Source organism: Bos indicus, chromosome X (genome assembly GCF_029378745.1).
Source record: "Bos indicus isolate NIAB-ARS_2022 breed Sahiwal x Tharparkar chromosome X, NIAB-ARS_B.indTharparkar_mat_pri_1.0, whole genome shotgun sequence".
Taxonomy (NCBI): domain Eukaryota; kingdom Metazoa; phylum Chordata; class Mammalia; order Artiodactyla; family Bovidae; genus Bos; species Bos indicus.
Genome location: NC_091789.1, coordinates 95599423 through 95624614, shown reverse-complemented (window position 1 = coordinate 95624614; position 25192 = coordinate 95599423). Strand labels below are relative to the sequence as shown.

The 25192-nt window shown below is 38.0% G+C and overlaps 1 protein-coding gene across 3 annotated transcripts in view; it reads right to left on the bottom strand.

The window, feature by feature from the left end:
• The window catches only part of MAGED1 (MAGE family member D1), a 79744-nt gene that overhangs the window by 26287 nt on the left and 28265 nt on the right, over window positions 1-25192 (bottom strand). Inside the window, exons 1-2 of one of the 3 annotated variants that reach the window (XM_019956088.2) lie at window positions 21351-21442; window positions 20012-20099 (exon numbers count right to left, since the gene is read on the bottom strand). The exons of 1 other annotated variant lie outside the window; for it this stretch is intronic. The gene's annotated coding sequence lies outside the window, so the exon portion shown is untranslated. Of the gene's footprint in view, window positions 1-20011; window positions 20100-21350; window positions 21443-25192 lie in introns of those variants that run through there. One more of the 3 variants, XM_070784013.1, reaches the window with a different exon arrangement.

Below are 25192 nucleotides of genomic sequence, written 5' to 3'. Positions count from 1 at the left end.
ATACTAAAAAGGAGAAAGCTGCACTTAGGGAGTACTCCAAAGACCTTTGAAGGATTGCAGTATTCAGGAGAGTACTGATTAGTGAATGCACTTAAGGAAATCATACAAGGCTAGGAAAAGAACCACCTGAAAGTATTAGAGGGAACAAGTGTCAAAAGCTCAAACAGGTCTGTGGACTGTTCCCAACATTCAGAGCAGAAAAACTCATAATTCCTGAGGCATGGGTTATTCAGAGGAGTCTTGCTTCAGTACACTGGGATGATTTAGCAAACACTGCTGTGGTCCTGCCTAATCAGTCTTAAAAAGCATGGCTTGAAAAAGATTTAATTACTTCAAAGTAACTGCTTCTTGTAATAAAGCTAAAGAATATGTATAATAATACAAAAATAGCACCCAAAGGTAAACATATATACCAAAATTTTACCAAAAAGTGAAGTTCATTATGTCTGGCATCCAATTAAAAAAACCCAGGCATATGAAGAAACAAAATAACATGACCCATCATGAGGAGAAAAAAAAAAATCAATCCAAACTGACACAGAACTTATATAGATGCTATATTTAGCAGATAACATATATGTGTTCCATATGACCAAAAAGCTAGAGAAAACAATGGTCATGTTAAGTAGAGAAATGATATATAATTAATAAGATGCAAATCATAGGTGTAGTGATTAAAACCATAATAACTGAAATTTTAAAATACACTGGATGGAATTAACTAGAAAAACATTAGTGAACTTGAAGACATAACAATAGCAAATATTCTAAATTAAAGCTAAAATTTTTTTTAAAAAACAGTACACAAATGCCATTTATCCTGTTTCCTCTTTTGGGAACACTTTTCCCCCATCCCAACCATCCATCATCCTTCATCCAGTTAACTCTGACTCTGCCTTCAGATCTCGGCTCAATCATCACTTCCTCTGTCTTTGACCTCCCTGAGTAGATCAACCTCTCTTTAAACCTATTCACAGAACCCCGTACTTCCCGTCCACAGCAGTATCAACTTCACAAAAATTTGGTTTGTTATTAATGTCTGCCTTCTTCACAAGATAGTAAAAGTCAATGATGACAGAGAAAACATGTTTATTTTTGCCTACCACAACATCATCCCCAGCATCTCAAATTATGCCAATTATATAGTGTCCCTGTACCCTGAATCCTGTATCTCTCACATCTGATATTTTAATCTATTCATTACACCCTCTTTTCCATATGTTCAACCTCTCTTTGTCTACTGGCTGTATCCTACCCAACATCTTCTTTTCTTATTTAGATAAACCTTTTTTTTTTTATTATGGGTGATAATGTTCCCAATGCTAAACTTATATTTCCCAGACAACCTTGCAGATACTGGTGGTCATGTGTCACAGATCTGTCCACTGGACACTGGATGTAGGTGGAAACTGTTGGGTAGGATTTAGGGGAAAGCTTTGTGTAAAGGAGAATAACTCTACTGACAAGATATTTTGCCTTCTCCTCTTCCTCATCTTCCAACCTGGAACAGACTTGCAGCAGCCATTGAGCAACTATGATGGAAACAGCATGCTAAGTAGGAGTCATGGAACAACAAATAATAAAATATGTGGTAGCTAAGATATTGATGAAAATCATGGAAGTCTTGGGCTTTATACCATTGGATTTGTTTTGGGTAAGATAAAACTATCCCCTATAAGCAACTTATTTTTCAGATCACTGTTACTCATATCATATCAATTTCAAATACCTATCACAAAACATGAAATCTCTCTAACAAACATACACAGTCTTTAACATACTATCTCATTCATACATGATTCCTTCTACAACTTATATGATAATGACTAATTTATGATCTCCATATACTATCCCAATTCTCTAAACTCTCACACTAACACACAACTGTCATTATTACTCCCATTTCTGCACATACATTGTTCTATCCTGTATTATCATACACACAAGAGTCCATACAGTATCACAATACCCATTGTCAAATACGACTATCTCTAATCAACTTACATTATCACACACACCATCTCCATCACTCAGTCACATCTACCATTACTCAATCCCTACACTATCACACAGCGCCTATCCACACCCACTATCACACAGAGTCCACATCCCCACTATAAAATCTCCATCATCCTCCAAAACTCCTTTCCCACATGCTCATGTCATCTCCATATCATACACTCTCACAATGAATATCCACATTACCTCCATCCTCACACACATACTTGCGCCATTCCTGACAGTCAGAAACTGCATTTTCCCAACATACACTTTATTCAACAACCCCACTCAGACACTCATGATTTCCATGCTCCAAATGATCATGTTATCATTCTCCACTGTCAGGCATGCTCACTGTACCCATCTGCCCCCGCAAATTGGTAACACTTCTCATTGCCCACCGAATCACATACAAGCATACAAATGCCCTAACCCTATCACTTCCACCATGTACCTATCTTCTACCATCACACTACATTTTCCCCATTCCATCCACTGTCTACATCCTCTTATTATTGCTTGAAATGCCCCATCCACAATTTTCAAACACACAAAGATCCCAGTGTCTCATTAACTTCATATCCTTTCTCACCATTGTCTCTCCCACCCTACTCCTTCACACATCCATTCACATGCACAATTTTCATCTTCCACAGTATGACATACACTGTGTCCCTAACTATCATTACCACATACATTCTGCTCTTGCCCTGTCACTATCATTCACACTGCTCAACTTCATTTCCAGTGACCTCATATCGTCCTCCACTGTTATTCGTACTGTCCCCACTGCCACCACGATCACACAAACCCTGGCACTTCACCACCACACTATCCCACTGTCACTCAATACTCTTCCCATTTCTGCATCAAATATATAGCTCAGATCATCCACAATTTTATACATGGTGCCAAGCCACTGCAATCTTTCTCATTTCTTTTTTCCTCTTCCTTTCTCTTTTCTCCTGCCCCCATACCATAACTCTCCCAATATGAGGATATTACATGAATGCAAATATAATACGGAAATTTCTTACTTGAAGCCTCATTTCAGAGCTTTAGTAACTAGAAGAACATACCTTGCTCAAAAGTTACAATATTTAGAGTTCCCACTTGATAGTTGTGAATGGATTTCTTTCAGTACATTTGCCTTTAAGAAGCATTTCTTCATGTTTTGTTATTGCATTTAGATGAAGTTTTGAAATGTTCCACTGATATGACTTTAATATGATACTATGCAATTATTTGCACTATACTTTAGTCTTCCCAAAATATCCCAATAGATTTTTTGTGTGAACCTGGAAGCAAAAGTGTGATATTTTTGGTACTGAAGAGGATAGACAGTTTCAAGTAAATGGCAGTACTGAATATATCACTGAGCTATGTTAGATGGGACACTTAATCTTTACTTCTCATGTTTCCATGTGGAAGAACTTCAACTAGACTAACACTCCTGCTCTTCTGCCCATGGGAGAAGAAATGAGTTATATGCCTAGTATGTTTAGGAGAAATATCTGAGTAGATTTGGCTCCGGCACTTGTGCTCTGCTTCCCTTTCAGTAACTTGTGTGTCTACAGTGAACATGCATTCTGACTGGCTCCTTGCTATGCAAGAAGGGGGTTACTTTTGGCCTGGAGTCCTGTGGTTTTGTAGTTGTCTAAGTCTGCCTAACTCTGGGGTCCACACTAATTGGAAGTTCACACTAAAACCATCTTCTCCAAGCAGCTTTATGAGTAATGAAGATAATGTTTTGATCTCCATCTATCTGATTCTTACATTTATATTTCAATTGATTCTGAACCTGGGCAAGGAATACAAGTGTTATTTACTTCAGTTCAGTTACTCAATCATGTCCAACTCTTTGTGACTCCATAGCTGCAGCACGCCAGGCCTCCCTTTCCATCACCAACTCACGGAGTTTACTCAAACTCATGTCCATCAAGTCAGTGATGCCATCCAACCATCTCATCCTCTGTCATCCCCTTCTCCTCCCGCCTTCTATCTTTCCCAGCATCAGGGTCTTTTCAAATGAATCAGCTCTTCGCATTAGGTGGCCAAAGTATTGGAGTTTCAGCTTCAACATCAGTCCTTCTAGTGAATATCCAGGACTGATTTCCTTTAGGATGGACTGGCTGGATCTCCTTGCAGTCCAAGGGACTCTCAAGAGTCTTCTCCAACACCACAGTTCAAAAGCATCAATTCTTCAGCACTCAGCTTTCTTTATAGTCCAAGTGTCATATCCATACATGACTACTGGAGAGATCATAGCTTTGACTAGATGGACCTTTGTTGGCCAAGTGATGTCTCTGCTTTTTAATATGTTGTCTAGGTTGGTCAAAACTTTCCTTCCAAGGAGTAAGCATCTTTTAATTTCATGGCTGCAGTAACCATCTGCAGATTTTGGAGCCCAGAAAAATAAAGTCTGCCACTGTTGTCATTGTTTCTCCATCTATTTGCCATCAAGTGATGGGAATGGATGCCGTGTACTGATCCCTTACAACTCCTACATGATGCAGACCACTAAAATCACGTAAATTCACTTTACTGGCTTTATCAATCTTTTAACATAAACAAGTTTCTAGGTGCAATTTGTTTTTGATTAGCACTTAAGACAAATATTTGGCAGCAATTAAAGGTCCGTCTAGACAAGGCTATGGTTTATCCAGTGGTCATGTATGGATGTGAGAGTTGGACTATAAAGAAAGCTGAGCACTGAAGAATTGATGCTTTTGAACTGTGGTGTTGGAGAAGACTCTTTGAGAGTCCCTTGGACTGCAAGGAGATCCAACCAGTCCATCCTAAAGGAAATCAGTCCTGGGTGTTCATTAGAAGGACTGATGTTGAAGCTGAAACTCCAATACTTTGGCCACCTGATGCAAAAAGCTGACTTATTTGAAAAGACCCTGATGCTGGGAAGGATTGAGGGCAGGAGGAGAAGGGGACGACAAGAGGATGAGAAGGTTGGATGGCATCACCGACTCAATGGACATGGGTTTAAGTGGACTCCGGGAGTTAGTGATGGGCAGTGAGGCCTGTTGTGCTGCAGTCCATGGGGTCGCAAAGAGTTGTACACGACTGAGTGACAGAACTGAAGTGAACTGAATTGAAGATTAAATCTAAACATGAAACTTTATGTCCACCACCACTAGACTCCCAACTGCCCTGGATTAGGGAGTTCAAATTCTTAAGGGATAGAAATACTATAGTACAGTAGGTGCTACTTAATTAATCAGGATGGTGGGGACCAAGCACCAACTGGATCTATCCTCCTTGGCCACACTGATAAGTCTTACTAGAGCATAACCAAAATAACTCTTTCCTGGGATAGGATGACAAACCTTTATGTGAAATATTAGAAAGGAAGTTAGATAATCATCTAAATGTATGGAAGCCTTTTTAAAGTAAGACAGATTTTACATCAGTGAATCATTTCTTAAGGCATAAAAACACCTTTTAATAAACAACTAGAATTTACTCTGATAGGATGTTCTTTTTAACAAGTTCTCTGGAAATTGAGATCTGACAGTCATTTTGGCTATTTTTTTTCCTTTTGCTAGCTAGCTTTGTGTTAGCTTTCAAGCCCTTGCATACAAACTTAAATACTGTGCTTGTCTGCTATTACTGAAATAACACCATTTCAGAGTACAATTTGTGTCCAAGGTAAGTAGGGCCAAATAATGGAATTTTCACAGTTTTTGCCCTAGGACAATTTGTGTTGTAAAGAACTGTTCTCCAGAAATAAAGCAGACTGCACTTTACATGTGATCTCTTTTGCATAGCAACACTTTTCATACTTGTACATAGTTGGGTGCCCTAGTGGTACTGACCTAAATATATCCTCTACAGCCTACATTGGAGGCAATAGTGATCATAAAAACAAATACACATATAAAATATGTCTCAGCAAACAAAGAAAAATAAAACTGCTGAACAATATATGTGAAAACCTAACTGAAGAGGTATTCTTTTTAGAATACCTAAGGAAAGTCAAGCACAGCACATATACCAAAACCTTTCTGAATCTCAAAGCTTAAAAAAATTCCAATTACATAATAAAATGAAAGTCATTGATGAGCCCTGAAATGAGTAAAATACCTAGGAATAAACATAACTATGAAAGTGAAACACCTATACTCTAAACTATAACACACTATGGGTTTGAGATGGTGGAGTAGAAGGATGTGTGCTTATCTTCTGTGAAAGCACCAAAATCTCAACTAGCTGTTGAACAACCATTGATGAGAAGACAATGCAACCCCCCAAAAAGATACCCCATGTCCAAAGACAAAGGAGAAGCCTCAACAAGATGGTAGGAAGGGCACAATCATGACATAATCAAATTCTTTACCCTCCAGGTGGGCAACCCACAAACTAGAGAATAATAATACCAAAGTAGTTCTCCCATTGTTGTGAAAGTTCTGAACCCCAATTCAGGCTTCTCAGACTGGAGATCCAGAAAAGGGGCTGGGAATTCCCAGGGAATCTGACTTTGAAGGCCAGTGGGATTTGATTACAGGACTTCCACAGGATTGGGAGAACAAGAGACTCCACTCTTAGAGGGCACAAACAAAATGTTGTGTGCACCAAGACCCAAGGGAAAGGAGCAATGACCCCATAGGGTACTGAACCAGACTTACCTGCTAGTGTTGAAGGGTCTTCTGTGGAAGCATAGGTTGGTAGTGGCTCACTGTGGGGATGGGAAAACTGGCAGCAGCAGTCCTAGAAGGTATCCCTTGGTGTAATCCCTCTTGGAGGTCACCATTAACCCAACTATAGAGCCCTAGACCCAGGGCTGGGTCACCTCAAGCCAAACAACTGACAAAATCCATCATCAAATAATTGGACTTAAGTTTTACTGAGCATGCCATCAGAGCAAGACCCAGTATTTCCCACTGCCAGTCCCTCCCATTAAGAAGCTTACACAAGAATCTTAGCCTCATCCACCAGAAGGCAGACAGAAAAAGCAAGAACTATATTCCTGCAGCTGTTAGAATTAAAACCACATCAAAGAAAGCTAATCAGCATGAAAAAGAAGAGGGTTATGTCCCAGCTCAAGGGACAAAATAAAGCCCCAGAAAAACAACTAAATGAAGTGGAGAGAGGCAACCTTCCAGAAAAATGATTCAGAATGATAGTGAAGATGATCCAGGATCTTGGAAAAAGCATGGAGAAAATGTAAGAAACGTTTACCAAAGATCTAGAAATACTAAAGCACAAGCAAACAGAGATGAGCAACACACCAGAAGGAATCAATAGCAGAATAACGGAGGCAGAAGAACGGATAAGTGACCTGGAAGACGGAATGGTGGAAATCACAGCCTTGAAGACATAATGGTAGAAATCACTGCTGAAGAACAGAATATAGAAAAAAGAATCAAAGAAAATGAAGACAGCCTAAGAAACCTCTGGTACATTATTACACCAACAACACATTTTAAGCGTCCCAGAAGAAAAAGAAAGAGAGAAAGGACTCGAGAAAATATATGAAGAGATAATAGCTGAAAACTTCCCTAACATGGGAAAGGAAATGGTCAACCAAGTCCAGGAGGCACAGAGTCTCAGACAGGATAAATCCAAGCAGGAACACATCAAGACACGTAGTAATCAAACTAATGAAAAGCAAAGACAAAAATTAAACACTAAAAGCAACAAGGAAAAAACAACAAATAACCTACAAAGGAACTTCCATACGGTTATCAGCTGATTTCTCAACAGAAACTATACAGAAGGGAATGGCATGGTATATTTAAGGTGATGAAAGGGAAGAACCTACAACCAAGAATACTCTACCCAGCAAGACTCTCCTTCAGATTTGACAGAGAAATCAAAAGCTTTCCAGACAAGCAAAAATTAAGAGAATTGAGCATCATCAAACCAGCTTTACAACAAATGCTAAAGGAACTTCTCTAGGCAGGAAACACACGAGAAGGAAAAGACCAACACAAAATAAACCCAAAATAAAGTGGTAATAGGATCATGCATATAGAAAATTACCTTAAGTGTACATGGATTGAATACATCAACCAAAAGACAAAGACAGGCTAGTACATAAAAACAGGTGCATGTATGTACTTCCACTTATCACATCATTTTACTTAACCCACCAAATTGTATATAATTATTTTATATTCATGCATGCTAAGTTGCTTCAGTCATGACTGACTCTGTGTGATTCTATGGACTGTAGCCTGCCAGGCCTCTGTCCATGGGATGTTAGTTTAATCATATTTCCATTATGGCTTGCAATTCTAATTATCTTTTTATTTTTTGTCTGGTTATTGAATGTGAAAATTGATAAACATCTTTTACTATTGCAACTATGTAACTATTATTTGCTAAATACCATTGTATCATGATTGGTCAACAGAAAACAATGTAATTCTATATCACTTAAACCACCATTTAATAGAAAAGCCCATAACCACTTTTTAAATTCCAGATGTATATCAAAATTATCTTGGAATTTTCTGAAAAATACAAATGCCCAGGCATTGCTTTTTTCTCCAAAGCTCCAAATGTGTTTTTAATGAGCAGCCATGTTTAAAAACAATTAGTCTATATGATGATCTTTTACTTCTAATTTTTTAACTTTTTCTATTTCGTATTCAGTGTTCCCATTTCACTTAGTTTGTTTTCCAGTTTCTCCATCTCTTTGTTGTTGTTCTTTCTCAAGCCCTTTTTAAAAAAAAATTATTTATTTAAATTGGAGGCTAATTACTTTACAATATTGTGGTGGTTTTTGCCATACAATGACATGAATCAGCCATGAGTGTACACGTGTTCCCCATCCTGAACCCCCCTCCCACCTCTCTCCCCATCCCATCCCTCAGGGTCATCCCAGTGCACCCTGTCTCATGCATCAAACCTGGACTGGCGATCTCTTTCACATATGATAATATACATGTTTCAATGCTATTCTCCCAAATCATCCCACCCTCGCCTTCTCCCACCGAGTCCAAAAGCCTGTTTTTCACATCTGTGTCTCTTTTGCTGCCTTGCATACAGGGTCATCATTATCATCTTTCTAAATTCAATATATATGTGTTAATATACTGTATTGGTACTTTTCTTTCTGACTTACTTCACTCTGTATGATAGGCTCCAGTTTCATCCACCTCATTAGAACTGATTCAAATGCATTCTTTTTAATAGCTGAGTAATGTTCCATTGTGTGTATGTACCACAGCTTTCTTATCATCTGCCAATGGACATCTAGGTTGCTTCCATGTCCTAGCTTCCATGTAAACAGTGCTGCGATGAACATTGGGGTATATGTGTCTCTTTCAATTCTGGTTTCCTCGGTGTGTATGCCCAGCAGTGGGATTGCTAGGTCAAATGGCAGTTTTATTTCCAGTTTTTTAAGGAATCTCCACACTATTCTCCAGATTGGCTGTACTAGTTTGCATTCCCACTAACAGGGTAAGAGGGTTCCCTTTTCTCCACACCCTCTTCAGCATTTATTGTTTGTAGACTTTTTGATAACAGCTATTCTGACTGGCATGAGATGGTACCTCATTGTGGTTTTGATTTGCATTTCTCTGATAATGAGTGATGTTGAGCATCTTTTCATGTGTTTGTTAGCCATCTGTATGTCTTCTTTGGAGAAATGTCTGTTTAGTTCTTTGGCCCATTTTTTGATTGCGTCATTTATTTTTCTGGTATTGAGCTACAGAAGTTGCTTCTCAAGCCCTTTTTAAGCATAGTAGAAAAGCTTTTGTATACATATATATATAAATAGCATGCATAATATATATTCTAGAAAACTCATTAATTTTTGCCTAGCTGAAAATTTTATGACATCTTGATTCCACTTGTTTGAATTAATATGAACAGAATGCTAAATCTGTAATTTATATTCACTCAAAACTTTGATATAGTTCCATGTACTTTGGCATCTAGTATTATGGCTAAAAGTCTAGAAAGTTTATTACCTTAATGATTAAAAAAAATTTGTTATTGAGGCTTGAAATTTCTAATTCAATTCTGAGAATATAAAGAAATACTATATTGTTTAAAAATATATAAAATTAACATGTGATGCCACACTATTAACTACAGTGCAGATTTTGTTCAAACTTCACAGTTTTATGCTAGTGTCCACTATTTTCATTCACACCTCATTCCAGATACCACACAGTATTTAGTTGCATTGAGTACCTTCAGCTGCCTGCAACAAATTCTGGTAAATTCTCTCTTCAGTTTTATTCTGTTACAAGTATTTTCTAGTTTTCCTTGTTATGGCTTCTTCACAGCCACCATTTAAAAGGGGGCATTTAATTTCAAAATACATGAGGTTTTAAACAAATCTCTGATATTAATTTCTCATTTAAATGCTTTCCTCTCTCCAATCACCCTCTGTGTGTTTTCAGTCTTCTAATTTTATTGAGGCTTTCAGTGGCTAGGTCAAAGATCTCTGTTGGTAAATGTCACATTGCACTTGAAAATATGTGGGCTATTTTCAAATATCTTTTGATACTGGTTTCTAAAATAATTCCACAGTTATAAGGGCACAGACTCTGTAGGACTTCAACACATTTAGACCATGAAACTTTTGCACCTTGTTTTATGTCCCTAAACATAAACTGGATATGTTCCAGTGTCTCCCAACTTATAGTCAATGGGAACTTGAAAAGAATTTATACCCTACTGTTGTGTGAAAATTGTAAAAATATTAATTATGTAAAAAAAATAAAAACTATGAAACACTGATGAAAGAAATTGGAGATGATACCAAAAAAGGGCAAGATATTCCATGCTTTTGGATTAGAAAAATTAATCTGTTGAAATGGCCATTCTATCCAAAGCAATTTATACACTTAATGCAATTCCTATCAAAATACCCATGACATATTTCATACTACTGGAACAAACAATCCTAAATTTCACATGGAAACACAAAAGACCCCAAACTGTCGAATATTTAGGAAAAAAGAGTACTGGAGATATCATCCTCCAAGACTTCAGACTATACTACAAATCTATAGTAATCAAAACAATATGGCACTGGCACGGATCAATGGAACAGACAGAAAGCCCAGAAACAAAGCCAAACGTCTACGATCAATTAATCTATGACAAAAGAGACCAGAATATACATTGGAGAATAGATAGTCTCATCATCATCAAGTAGTATTGGGAACACTGGACACCTACATGTAAAATAATGAGAACATTTTCTCACATCATAGACAAAAGTAAACTCAAAATGGATTAAAAACCTAAAGGTTAAGACCTGAAACCAAAAAGCTTCTGGAAGAGAACACAGAACATTCTTTGATATAAATCATAACGATGTTTTCTTGGATCTTTTTCCTAAAGAAAAAAGAAAAAGCAAAAATAAACAAATGGGACCTAATTAACTTAAAAGCTTTTGTACAGCAAAGGAAACCATAAATGAAACCAAAAGAAAACCTACAGAACCAGAGAAAATATGTGCAAATGACTCGACCAACAAGGGGTTAATATCCAAAATATAAAAGGCTCATACAATTCAGTATCAAAAACAAACAACTTAATAAAAAATCGGCTGAAGACACTAACAGACATTCTTCCGACAAAGACATACAGGTGGCCAACAGGCACATGAAAATACGTTCAGCACTGCTAATCACCAGACAAATGTAAATCAAAACTACAATGAGATACCACAATGAGGTCTATCACCTCACACCTGTCAGAAAGGCTGTCATCAAAAAGAACACCAGTAACAAATGTTGGTGAGGATGCAGAGAAAAGGGAAGCTTCTCACACTGTTGGTGGCAATGTATATTGGTGCAGTCACTATGGAAAACACTATGGAAGCTCCTCAAAAAAACTAAACCTAAGAACTACCATGTGATTCAGCAACTCTACTCCTGTGTACATATCCAAAGAAAATGGAAACATTCATTCAAAAAGATACATAGACCTCAATCTTCATCAAGTCCAGTCTCTCAGTCCTGTCCGACTCTTTGCAACAGCATGAATTGCAGCACGCCAGGCCTCCCTGTCCATCACCACCCTGTTCATCACCAACTCCCGGAGTTCACGCAAACTTACGTCCATGGAGTCAGTGATGCCATCCAGCCATCTCATCCTCTGTCATCCCCTTCTCCTCCTGCCCCCAATCCCTCCCAGCATCAGAGTCTTTTCCAATGAGTCAACTCTTCGCATGAGGTGGCCAAAGTACTGGAGTTTCAGCTTCAGCATCATTTCTTCCAAAGAACATCCAGGGCTAATCTTCTTTAGAATGGACTGGTTGGATCTCCTTGCAGTCCAAGGGACTCTCAAGAGTCTTCTCCAACACCACAGTTCAAAAGCATCAATTCTTCGGTGCTCATGGAAAAACAGACTGGTTCCAAATTGGGAAAGGAGTACATCAAGGCTGTATACTGTCACCCTACTTATTTAACTTCTATGCAGAGTACATCACGTGAAATGCCAGGCTAGATGAATCACAAGGTGAACCACCATATGACTTGGTAGCTCCAGTCACAGATAGAGTGGAGCTGGAAATTACTGGTCCAAAACAGTCACGGACAGAGGAGACTGAAGACAGGAGAGGGGAAATTTATTCTGAGAGAGAAACTCAGATCGCCACAAGAGGGCACAACAAGAATGCAGTATTTCCCCTGGTTCCCCTCCATTTTTCCTGCTGCTCATTCTCATCTTTTTTGCCCACACCCTTCACCCTCACATGCGTGTATTTCTGAGATTCTGTCCTGCTCCCCCTTCTCACTCCACATATTCTCTTGGGGCAGTCTCATTCATACCTTAATTAAAATCACCACCTCTGCATTTGACCTCCAAAACTATCTAACCCTACTTTCTTCACAGCAGCAGAATAAAATTGCTGGTTGCTTATTGAGTAATTCCTCTTGGACATTCCAAAGGTGCTTCAGATTTCAACTGTTCAAAATTGAACTCATCATTTTCGCCCTCAAACCTGTTCCTCATTTTGAGTTCCCCAGCTCAGGGAATGGCTTTTAAATCTCAACCACCCAAGGCAGTAAGAAAACTGAGAATCATCCTCGATTCCTTCTTCTCATCAGCCTTCACATATCCTCCAGTCAGGCACCAAGTTCTTAATTCCTTATATACATGTATTCTAATTTCATTCCCACTGCCTTAACTCAGGCATCAACATCTCTCCTCTTTTGTAATAGCCTCTGAAATGGTCTCCCTGTACCCAGTTCTGTCTTCTTCAGTGTATCCATCACAATCTCACCCACTGGATATTTCTAAAGTGCAAATCTTACCCTGTTAATTCTTTGACTGAAATCCCCAAATGTCTTCCCACTGTTCTTAGTATAGCATTCAAGGCTCTCCATGATCCAGCCACTATCTCCTGCTTATTAAATACCCTCTCACTCTCTATGTTCCAAGTTTACTAATGATCTTTAACATATCATAAACATACTGTAAACATTGAATTATTTCATATAATGTGTCTTTGCTCATACCACCACTGCTTGAAATGACTCTTTATTTCTCAGATCCAACAGTTAAAACTGACAACACACCTTTCAAGATGTATGCATTAATTTTTTTCTGGAACCCTCTCTCACCCAGCAGAATTAACTATTTCTTTCTTTGTGTCTCTAATGTATTCTATATAGACTTTTTATCAAGCATCTGTGATATGTTGCTGTGTAGATTTGTTTACATGTCTCTTTTTACTAACATCAGTTTCTCTATGACCAGGAACATATCTTTTGCTTATCTCTATCAAACTATATATCAGAGTACCTGGTATAGAGAAGAAACTTAAAATATTTCTTTAAAAAATCATCATCAGGATGTAGTATATGAGGCCAGCCTGATGCCAGTCTCCGATCTCTGGCAAATATCAGTAATCTGCCAAACAGTTGCCCCCTTGCACCTCAGAATCACTGTCAAGACAGCATAGTATGAAAACCTATTTCAATCGGTTGGAATAGGCACAAAACACTTATTTATCTTGGAATGTAGGCTGTCACAATGGAGCACCTAAGTAATAAGAAGAGTTGATCTAAGAGAACTAGCATGGGAGAAGTAACATAACTAATGGCAGAGTATCTCCTAAACACTCTTTCAACAGTATGTTGTACCAAAAATCGGCACTGGGAGGTAAATTCTGTCCATGTGCATACAGACTGCCCACTGAAGAAACATCTTATCATCAGAAGAAACAAAACTCCATATATTGGTATTCTGATTTATACTTCAATTTTGTCTCAACTGATTCAGAAAATATTCCTAAGGATCAGAAATCTGGTAACAAGCAAAGTGCTGTACCTGAGCTAACAGGCGTATCACACCTGGAGAAACCATGAATCGACATATCTTCATTCCTTCTGCATCCAGGACCCCTGGGAAAAGTACTGCTGCTGCTAAGTCGCTTCAGTCGTGTCCGACTCTGTGCGACCCCACAGATAGCAGCCCACCAGGCTCCCCCGTCCCTGGGATTCCCCAGGAAAGAACACTGGAGTGGGTTGCCATTTCCTTCTCCAATGCATGAAAGTGAAAAGTGAAAGTGAAGTCGCTCAGTCGTGCCCGACTCTTAGCGACCCCACGGACTGCAGCCCACCAGGCTCCTCCGTCCATGGGATTTTCCAGGCAAGAGTACTGGAGTAGGGTGCCATTACCTTCTCTGGGGAAAAGTACAGAAAAGGATAAAAGCTCTTTCCTTAAATGGAACAATTTATTGGAGCACTGTTTCCAAATCTTAAGACCATAACACATATATAAAACGTGACATGTACAGACACGAGGCTATACTCGACAAGACTTTTCATGGCCAGAAGTAACTGGCCTGGAACCTCCAGGCAAACTGGGCTACCTGTGCAGTGTATTAGTTTCCTATCATCAGTACTAATTACCACAAACTTAGTGACTTAAAGCAGCATTACGTCTATTCTTTTATAATTCTAGAAGTCAAAAGTCTAAAATGGGTTCACAAGGTTGCATTCCTTCTGGAAGTTCTAGGGGAGAATCCATTTTCTTGCTTTTTCCAGCTTCCAGAGAGTCTATATTTCTTAGTTCATGACTCTTTTACTCATTATCAAAGCCAGCAACTTAGCATCTTCTTTCCTCCCTGCAGCCCATGGGGTCGCAGAGTCAGACATGACTTAGCGACTGAAAAACAACAACAAAACTGTCTTTGCCAATTTCAGAGTCTACACCATAAGAAGTGGTTATGAAGAACATTTGAGAAGAGAATCAGGCTATTAATGAAATCTTTCAAAATTGGAGGTGATCCCTATTCAAAGGGAGTTATAGGATAAACTCTTTATAACCTTTACTCCATTTTTTGGAGACCGATGTGCAATTTCTGGGAGTATTTACCAGATCCCACAACTGACTTAATGCTACAAAAACTCACTGCACTGAAGAATGAATTGTGATTTCTGGAATGAATCCCTAAGTGATAAATAAAGGCTAACACATCTCTGAAGATTTACACATTGCCATTATAAACTCAGAAGAATTAAACTCTCTGGGATTCAAATCCTAGCTCTTCCAGTGATAGCTCTGTGACATTGGGGAAATTCTTTCATCTCTTTTTCTCAGTTTCTTCATGTGCAAAAAAAGAATGAGAGTTCCTATATTATGACTGTTGTAAGAATTAAATGATTAAACTAACTATGTAAAGTTCCTATAGTGCTTAGCACATGGCTGTTATTGTTCAGTTGCTAAGTCATATCCAACTCTTTATGACCTCATGGACGGCAGCAAGCCAGGATTTCCTGTACTTCACCATCTCCCAGAGTTTCTCAAACTCATGTCCATTGAGTTGGTGATACCATCCAACCATCTAATCCTCTGTTGCCCCCTTCTCCTCTGCCCTCAATCTTTCCCAGCATCAGGGTCTTTTCCAAAGAGTTGGCTCTTCGCATAAAGTGGCCAAAGTACTGGAGCTTCAGCTTCAGCATCAGTCCTTCCAATGACTATTCAGGGTTGATTTCCTTTAGGATTGACTGGTTTGATCTCCCTGAGGTCCAAGGGATTCTCAAGAGTCTTTTCCAGCACCACAATTCAAAATTATCAATTCTTTGGCACTCAGTCTTCTTTACATGGTCCAACTCTCACACATGGTAGGTGCATAATTATATGCAATAACTGGAAAGCATTTTAATTAACTTTTATTATAAACCTTCTTTTCATTTCTACCAAAATTTGATTTTTCTCACAAAGACCTTTCCATAGCATTACACTAATACGATTCCTGTATTGTCTAATGCTGAGTAAAATTACACTTCAAACTGAAGGCCTTTCTACATTTACTGCACTATGAACTCACTGATATCAAATAAGGCTAAATCCTGCTGAAAGCATACTTATAATTTTTATTTACACAGAGGGTCTTGCCTTTATGAATCATTTAATGATAGATAAGACAGCCTCTAATTTAAGGCTTCTTCATTCTAGTAGTTTCTTTTCACCATGAATTTGCCGATGATAAAGAAGGATCTCTTTCCATCTCCACTATGAATTTTCTGATGTTTTATAGGGCTGATATCAGCAAAATCTCTTTTCCACATTCATTACACGCATAAGGTTTCTTTGCACCATGAATTCTTCCATACTTAGTAAGGTCTGAACTGGATCTGAAAAGCTTTCCACACAGGCATTACAAGCATGGAGGATTTTTTTTCCCATCAAATATTCTCTTCTCTCTCTCATGTTTCAAAAGAAAATCTCTGAGCTTTTCTTAAAGTCTTTTCCAGTTAATACATTCACAGGGTTTCTCTTCACTATGCTTCTTCATATACTGGAAAAAGCTTGATTATTCACTGCAATTTCTTTCACATTGGGAATGTTTCCCTACCCTATGAAATTTCTGGTGTTGAAGGAGAATTGAGCTCTGCCTGAAGGCCTTCCCACATTTTTACAGTCACATGAATGAATAAGTTCTCAGGAGTGAATCCTCAGATGTCAAATAAAACCAACCTCAATGACTAAAAATTACTTTATATTCATTACCTTCATAAGATTTCTCTCTACTAGAGTATTCTGAGGCATCAAGCATGAACACTAACAACAACATCAAAAAGCTTTCAGACACTAAATACACACAGAATTTCTGTGCATCAAAAATCTCCCAGTGTCATACATTCTAAAAATTTTTCAGAGTGATAGTCCTAGGAACTGTAACTCTATGCTATTTCTTCTAGAGGTTTTCCTCATATAGCAGACATCTAGCTCAGCCTATTCTCAGCCATCGCACTCTCAGCCTTTCTCTTCAGTAGGATTATTTTTATAAGTGGCAGGCAGTGTTGTGCCTGCAACAGACCTCCCTGGAAAAGGGAACATGTTAGATTCATTCCTGCCAAGCTTTCTTGAAGCCTATGTCATCACATGTTAGTCTTCTCCACAAAAGAGACTCTGACCAATTGGTCTTAGATTCTGGATTTATAATATTCTCTGAAATTTGGCTTTTTCTGAAATTTCCCTCTATCGAGTAGATCGTACTTAATTATAAATGATAGATCCTCAAACATAAATGGGTATAAAATATGTGTAAACCATTCACAAAAAGGAAATACAAACAGATAGTAAACACATGAAATACGTCACCTTATTAGTCATCAATAACTGAAACAAATTGAAACAACCATGTGAGGTTAACTGTTCCTTTTTCATTCTCACCAAGCAATTTATATGAGTGCATGTTTGATTGTGGTCTTTGCTGTTATGAATGTAAACTGGTACCAGTTTCTAGAAAACAACTTCCCAATGTGTAATTATCAGTCAGAAAAATAGTTGTACCTTTTGAGCCACTCTTTAGAAAATCTATCCAACAGAATGGTCAGATTGCAAATAAAAATTCACGTACAAAATGACTTAAGGAAGCATTAATATTAGTGAAAAAATGGAAACACAAAATATCCAAAAACATGGAAACTGCAGTATACTCAAAAAATTGCAGTATACTCTTCTGATGGGATATTATGCAGACATCAAAAATGTTGCCAAAAGTTGTTATTGACAAGGGAGATTCTCATGAGATAATTTTTAAAGAAAGTAGGTTTTAGAGGAGAAAGTATGAGCTGATTGCATCCCTTCAAAATTCTTATGTTGAAGTCCTAACCTCCAATACCTCAGAATGTGACTATCTGGATACAGGACCTTTAAAGAGGTAATTTAGTTAAAATGAGGTCATTAGGGTAGGCCTTTATCCAATATGGCTGGTGTCCTTACAGGAAAAAGTTAGAACACTGAGACACACAGCAGAAAGAACATGTAAAGACATGACACAGAAGAAAAGATAGCTATCTACAAGCCAAGGAGAGAGGACCGAGAAGAAACTAACCCTATCAACACCCTGTATTTCGTTATGGCAGTACTGGCAATGGCAAACTAATATAGCAGAATACAAAACTGTATATACTGAAAGAAAATATATCAATTAGTTAATAGGATTTATAGCTGGGTAATGAAATGAACAAGTTTATTTCCTTCCCTATAAAGTTTTAATACAAAATATGTTTTAAAAAAGGTACAGATATCCATAAGCAAACAATTTTAAAAGAACTGACAGAAAAAAATCATATAACTTTTACTTGATGAAGCTGCCAAAATGAGGTAGAAAGAAAATTGGTCAGAAAAGTAAGACCCAGGAACTTCTTGGCTTTGTCTCATTTTTAGGTGGCTGCTCAACTCAGGAAGGCTTGGAGAAGCAAAGTAATGTCAGGATGACTGGTTTGTTTGGAAGGTAGTGGCAGAGACAGTGAAGGAAATTCAACTGAGTAGAGAAATCAGAAGATGACCTGAACAAAGGAGGTGCTAAGAGTGAAAAGCAAGGATTTGGAAGAAGGAAGACAGCAAGAGATTCATTTTCAGGGTACTGAAAAAGGGGAAGCAATAGAGAAGTAAGAAGTAACTGGGCATGCTAACAAAAAGGCAGCCACAAAGAAAACAGGAAAAAATCCTCCTTTGCCTGGTCTTGTGGCCCCCACCAGATGGAGAGTTTGAGACAGGCATAGGGGTTCAGAATGTCACCCCAAAATATGCCATGTTCGCATATTGATTATTTTGAATTAAAGGTACTTGAGAAACAGCTAGTACAAGGATACTCTGGACCTCCTTTGTCTCCCTGAAAGCAGGAGAAAAGTTTCTCAAGGGAAAGATATCTTCCGTGTGGTAGAAGGCATCCTTATCACCAGAGACAGGTAATTTAGAGCCCAAGACGGCCGGACAGAAACCTTATTAATTCTTTACTATTTACTACTTCTAGCCCCAAACCCTCTATGCCTTGTTGATACTTCATAAATTTATTGGGTTTTGTTTTGTCTAAAAGGTATATAACAGCTCTGCTCTGGTCACTTGAGTTTCACATTTTTGTAGGACTACTGTACATACAAAATTAAATTAGCTTTTCTGATTTGAGAGAATACCATTGAAACACGTACATCACCATATGTAAACTACATAACCAGTGCAAACTCGGTGCATGAAGCAGGTCACTCAAAGCTGGTGCTCTGGGACAACCCAAAGGGATAGGGTTGTGGAAAAGGTAGGAGGGGGATTCAGGATGGGGGAACACATGTGCGCCCATGGCTGATTCATGTTGTTATATGGCAAAAACATCACAATATGTGAAGTAATCATCTTCCAATTAAAATTAATTTAAAAATTAGTTTTTCTCCTGTTAATCTGTCATATGTCAATTATTAGACCAGCCAAAGAACCTAGAAACGAAGAAGGAAAAAATTTCCCGCCCCTACAATTGCAACAATAAGGATAACAAAAGCACAAGCACTTCACTGAAAGGCTGTACTTCACATGGAAAACCTTGAGAGACAGATATTATTTCAAATACATAGATGAAGAAACTGATGGTCAGAGAGGGGAACTGACCAGTATTTTAGAATTAGTAAGTAGGGGAACTGACAGCCAATTCAAGTATGCCTGGCTCTTAACCTGTGTTTTCCCACCATGCAAAGGGGCCTGTGGGCACCAACCAAAATTCCAAAACTACCTTAACACTATCTAATAAAGGTATAAGTTCACAAGCCTCTGCCTGCCTCAGTTTCCTTTCTGTGCTCACCTAAGAAGATTTCTTTCTGGGTTTCTTTGTCCTCAGCTCTTTCCAAGTTCAGCTGGGAATTTATTTTGGTCTTTTGATGTGGAAAATCCTGCAGTTGAAAAGCAAACAAAACTTTGTGGTTAGAATTGGGGTACTTCATGTCCCTAAATTCAGTTCTGAAAGGTATAGGGAGGGCGGTGGAAGGGCGTTTTTTACTCAGGAGGTTTCAGAACCAGGCAAAGGTCTTATGAAAGAGGCATAGAAATGTTTGTGTTTCCAAGGGCCAGGGAGAGGGTACTGACCTTGATCAATGAAAACTCGATAAAAAAAAAAAAAAAGTCATTTACTCTTCATGGATTTGTTCCATAATCCACAAACAAAAAACTCTGGAATCCAAAGGTTAGAGTGCACTGAACTGGTTAAGCACATAGCCTTCAGGGTTAAACAGAGCAAGGCTAAAATCCCAATGTTGTTTCTTCCTTGCTATTGGACCTTGGGCAAGTATCTTTGCTTTTTTGAGCACTGGATGTGTGGAAACAATGTTGCCTGCCATTCCAGTAAACAACAGATGTTATCCACCGTCAAGTCAACAGCCACCGGAGACACCACCCCCCGCCCCCGCGCCCGACCCCCCCACCCCGCCTCCCTCCACGTGGTTCATTCTGAAGGGAATAGAGAAAAACAGGAAGCAATCTATGCTGGGGACACTTGCTCTAGATAGTCATAAAATGCATATGTAAGAAATAAATTGATCCCAGACTCCTGCATCTTCCCAAACATAAACACTAAAATCATTAACTAGAGATGTATATCTTTGTGATTAACAATAATATTTTGAGGTTTGAGTACATTTTTTTCCCAGAAAAAAAAAAAAAAAAACCCTCCTATATATCCTGTCTCCTCCCTCAGTAAGGTTCCCGAATCAAACTTAACTCCCAACTTTTAGGTTGTACATTTTAATTCAGCCAACAGATCTTTCCTTTCTAAAATGAAGAAAATAAAACCCTGAAGGTAATGAAACATCCTGAGCCTAAATCTTATCTCAAAAAAAAAAAAAGGCAGGAAAGAGTTCGAGGAAAATTTTCTAGTTCTGGTAATTGCCCCCCAGCTTGTTTGGACAAACTCTCATAATAAAACAACTGAAAAAAATCTTGGTAAAAAAGAAGTAACAACTACCTGAAAACAACAAAAACGGCAATAAAAATATGGCAACAAAGCAACACCATGAGAAAAGGGGAACCTAGAAAAGTAAATATAAGCAGAGGCAATTTCTGCCCTGAGGGCAATCCCCACAAATTTAACTTCCATTTCAGTTGTCTTGAAAGGCAAAGGAAACAGATTAAAGCCCAGAACTACTTACAGTAGGAAAACTATCAGGAGACCCTCCCTACAACCAGCTGGATAGATGGGAAGGAGGTCATTTTGCAGCTCAACTACAGGACTTGCCCTGGGATCCTTGAACCTTGAATTAGACAAAGAAGCAAATCAGCAGGATAACAGAAAAGATTTCAAACACTGGGATTAGCAAACCCAAGCCATAAATAAGTATTTTTCACAGATAAATAACAAACTTAGATATTTCCAAGCAACAGGAAATTATAACTAGTATATAATAATTAAACCTAATCAAACTAAAAAAAAATACAATATCCTAAATGAAAAGTTCAAGGAATAGCTTCAGTAGGGAGACTAGGAAAATAATTTGTGAAAATTTAAGACAAGTCAGAGGAAATTAAAAAGAGTCAAAAGGTGGAAAGTACAGAAGAATGTAAGTATAGGTGTGTGCACACTAAATCGCTTCACTCATGTCCGATTCTGTGCAACCCTATGGACTGTGGCCTGCCAGGCTCCTTTGTCCATGTAATTTTCCAGCAAGAATACTGGAGTAGGTTGCTATTTCCCCCTCCAGGCAATCTTCCTGACCCAGGGATTGAACCTGGGTTTCTTACGACTCCTGCATTGGTAGGTGGGTTCTTTACCACTAGCGCCACCTGGAAAGCCCCAGAAGACTGTAAGAGATTTAAATTGCTCTTACTCACCAAGCAGGTATAAGAACTTTGTAAAAGTGATCACACTAAATCTTAACTACTTTATGAGACACAAAATACAGAATTTCACTGATAATAAATAAAATCCTTTTCATATCTTTTTCCATTTCTAAAAGAAAAATTGGGCTCCAGACCTGCTTTTTCTTTAAAAATATTCTAGTAAAAGTCCATAACCTAATTTTACAAATGCAAATGTTCACAATCAACAAAAGGAAAATCAAAAAGAGATGTGGGCTCTGGACTCACTCCCCTACAGCCTTGGAGGGGTGGAAATCATTTTGCTTCACAATCATTTCAAATATTCTAAATTTGAAAGATGTTAAATTGAGAATTTTAATAAGATGTCAATCTTGTGCTCTTTTACAATACGGAGACTTATGAATATTCATTACTTCTACCAACTAATTCTATTCTCTGTTAATACAAATCTTTCCTTAAAAGTATTATTTAAAGAAAGGGATAAGACTTCTACAACTTTAGAAATTGATGTTTTGTTCTATGAAAATAACCCACAAAAGAAACGTGTAATTCTTACTTGATAATTCATTAACCTGGTATGGTAGACAAAATAATGGCCTTCCCAAGATGTCCACATCCTGATCCTGTGAATTTGTCACCTTACATAGCAAATGGAACTCTGCATTTGAGATTAAGGATTTTGAGATGAAGAGATTATCCTGAATTATCCTGGTGGACTCGATGTAATTACAAGAGTCTTTATAAGAAGGAAGCAGGAGGATCAGTCAGAGAAGGAGCTATGAACATGAAAGTAGGTCAGAATCAGAGAGATGAAGATGATATACGGGTAGATCTAAAGATGGAGAAAAAGACCATGAACCAAGGGAATGCTGGAAGCCTCTAAGAAGCTGCAAAAAGCAAGGAAACAGATTTCCCCTTAGAACCTCAGGCGGGAGCTCAACTCTGATAATACACTGATTTTAGGACTGCTGACCTCCAGAACTGCAAGACAGTAAATTTGTGTTTATTATCTATGCCACAATTTTTACAGCAGCAATAGGAAACTAATACATCTGGTGATAAAGTTGAAATTGCCATCTCTCTATTTAAAAACAGATTAATACTTTTAAGATCATTCTGACAAATTGGGTAGGGATCATTGGCACTTTCTTCTCTACCCATAGGCATGGGTAAACATAAACCCATGATTCCACTGGACTCACTATGTAAAAAATACTTTGAGAGGATGTATTTATAATGATTTCTATTTCACCAGTGAGAAAAATGAAACATCTAAGGTCAGTGCACAAAGAGCCAGGATTCAAATCCCTATCTACTGGCTACAAAGTCCAATATTTTTTCACTACATCTTGCTGCCTCTCAAACTACTTGGGATGTGATGAAGAGAGGGTAGAACATCTAAATCTATTCCTCAGACAAACCACAGCTGCACAAAAAACTCCATGTTTGTGAGATACTCTTTCTGTAATTCCATGCTTATAATGAGCAACATGATGTTTTCTTAGTTTGACTTTCCAAGTACCCCAAATGACATGCCCTAGAAAGAGGACCTGAGTGTTCTGGGTTATCAGAAAGAAAATAGTAGTGTAAGACATATGTGCTTTTCTCTCTGTATATATCTTAGTCTCAGTAAATTAATTTGTGTTTGTTTATCACCAAGTTTCATTTTAGCATTTCACAAATGCTAAAGACCAAATCCTGGACGTGCAAGCATGCTAAGTCGCTTCAGTCGTGTCTGACTCCACAACTCCATGAACTGTAGCCTGCCAGGCTCCTCAGTTCATGGGATTCTCCAGGCAAGAATACTAGAGTGGGTTGCCATGCCCTTCCCTCCAGGGGATCTTCCTGACCCAAGGATCTTAGAGCTCCTGCATTGCAGGGTTCTTTATCACTAGCACCACCCAGATAGTAGTCACTTAACTGAAATACTACCATCTGGTGGCTCAGTGGTAAAGAATTTACCTGCAATGGGGGAGATGTGGTTTGATCCCTGGGTTGAGAAGATACCCTGGAGAAGGAAATGGCAACTCACTCCAGTATTCTTGCCTGGGAAATCCCACGGTCAGAAGAGCCTGACAGGCTACAGTCCATGGGGTCAGAGAGTCACACACGACTTATCGACTAAACAACAGGGTTTTTTATTAAGTACTGGTAAAATTTCCAAATAAAGGTAATTTCCTTTCTTTGATGAATTTTGCAGTATTTACACATCAAACACAGCTCGTTAGAGCAGGAGGCCTCAAGAGATGCTCAAGTGAAACTGTTTCACAAAAGAATTCTACTTTACTTTATCTACAGTGACATCAACTTACAGAGGTATAAGGACTGAATGGGAAAAACAATTGCAGTTATTCACAAATTACATGAACAAACCAAAAGCATTTTCCAATGATTCACTGAACTGTATAATTCATGTATAAAACACACTTCTAAGTATGTTTTACATAAATATTATGTAAAAACTCATAAAATTTGCAAACGAACAATTGGGCCTGGACAAAGGTTAGTAAGGTTAATGGATCTAAAAACCATACACCAGAAACAAGCATTCCTATACTCTAGTCACAACAAATTACAAAATATAATTTAAAAATATTAACTAGAGCAACAAAAACTATCAATACAAAGAAACAAAACAGGTATGAGACCCTTGCAGAGAAAATTATAAAACTTTTTTCAAAGACATTAAAAATACCTAGATAAAAGGAGAGATAAACTATATTCTTGTTGTAAAGATGCCATTTCTGTATCTATAATCTATAACTAAAATGTAGTTCTAATCAAAATTTCAGTTTCTTAGAGACCGTATTAACCTTATCTCAAAATTCATATGAAAAAGTAAACAGCAAAGACCATACTTTTGAGGGAGAGGAATAAGGAAGGGGTCTTTCCCTATCAAATATCAGATACATTATAAAACTACAGTAATTAACAGTGTAATACTAGTGTAGAAGAGACAAATAGACCAGTGGAACAGAACAGAAAATCTAAAAACAGATACATAAATATATACATACATAACAACTTGGTATATTATAGAGACAGCATTATAAATCTGTGGAGAAAGAACAGACAACACAGTAAACAGTCCTGAACTACTTATTAATCATTCAGAAAAAAATGAAGACCTCTACATAGTACAATACATAAAAATGAATTCAAAGTGAGTCATAAA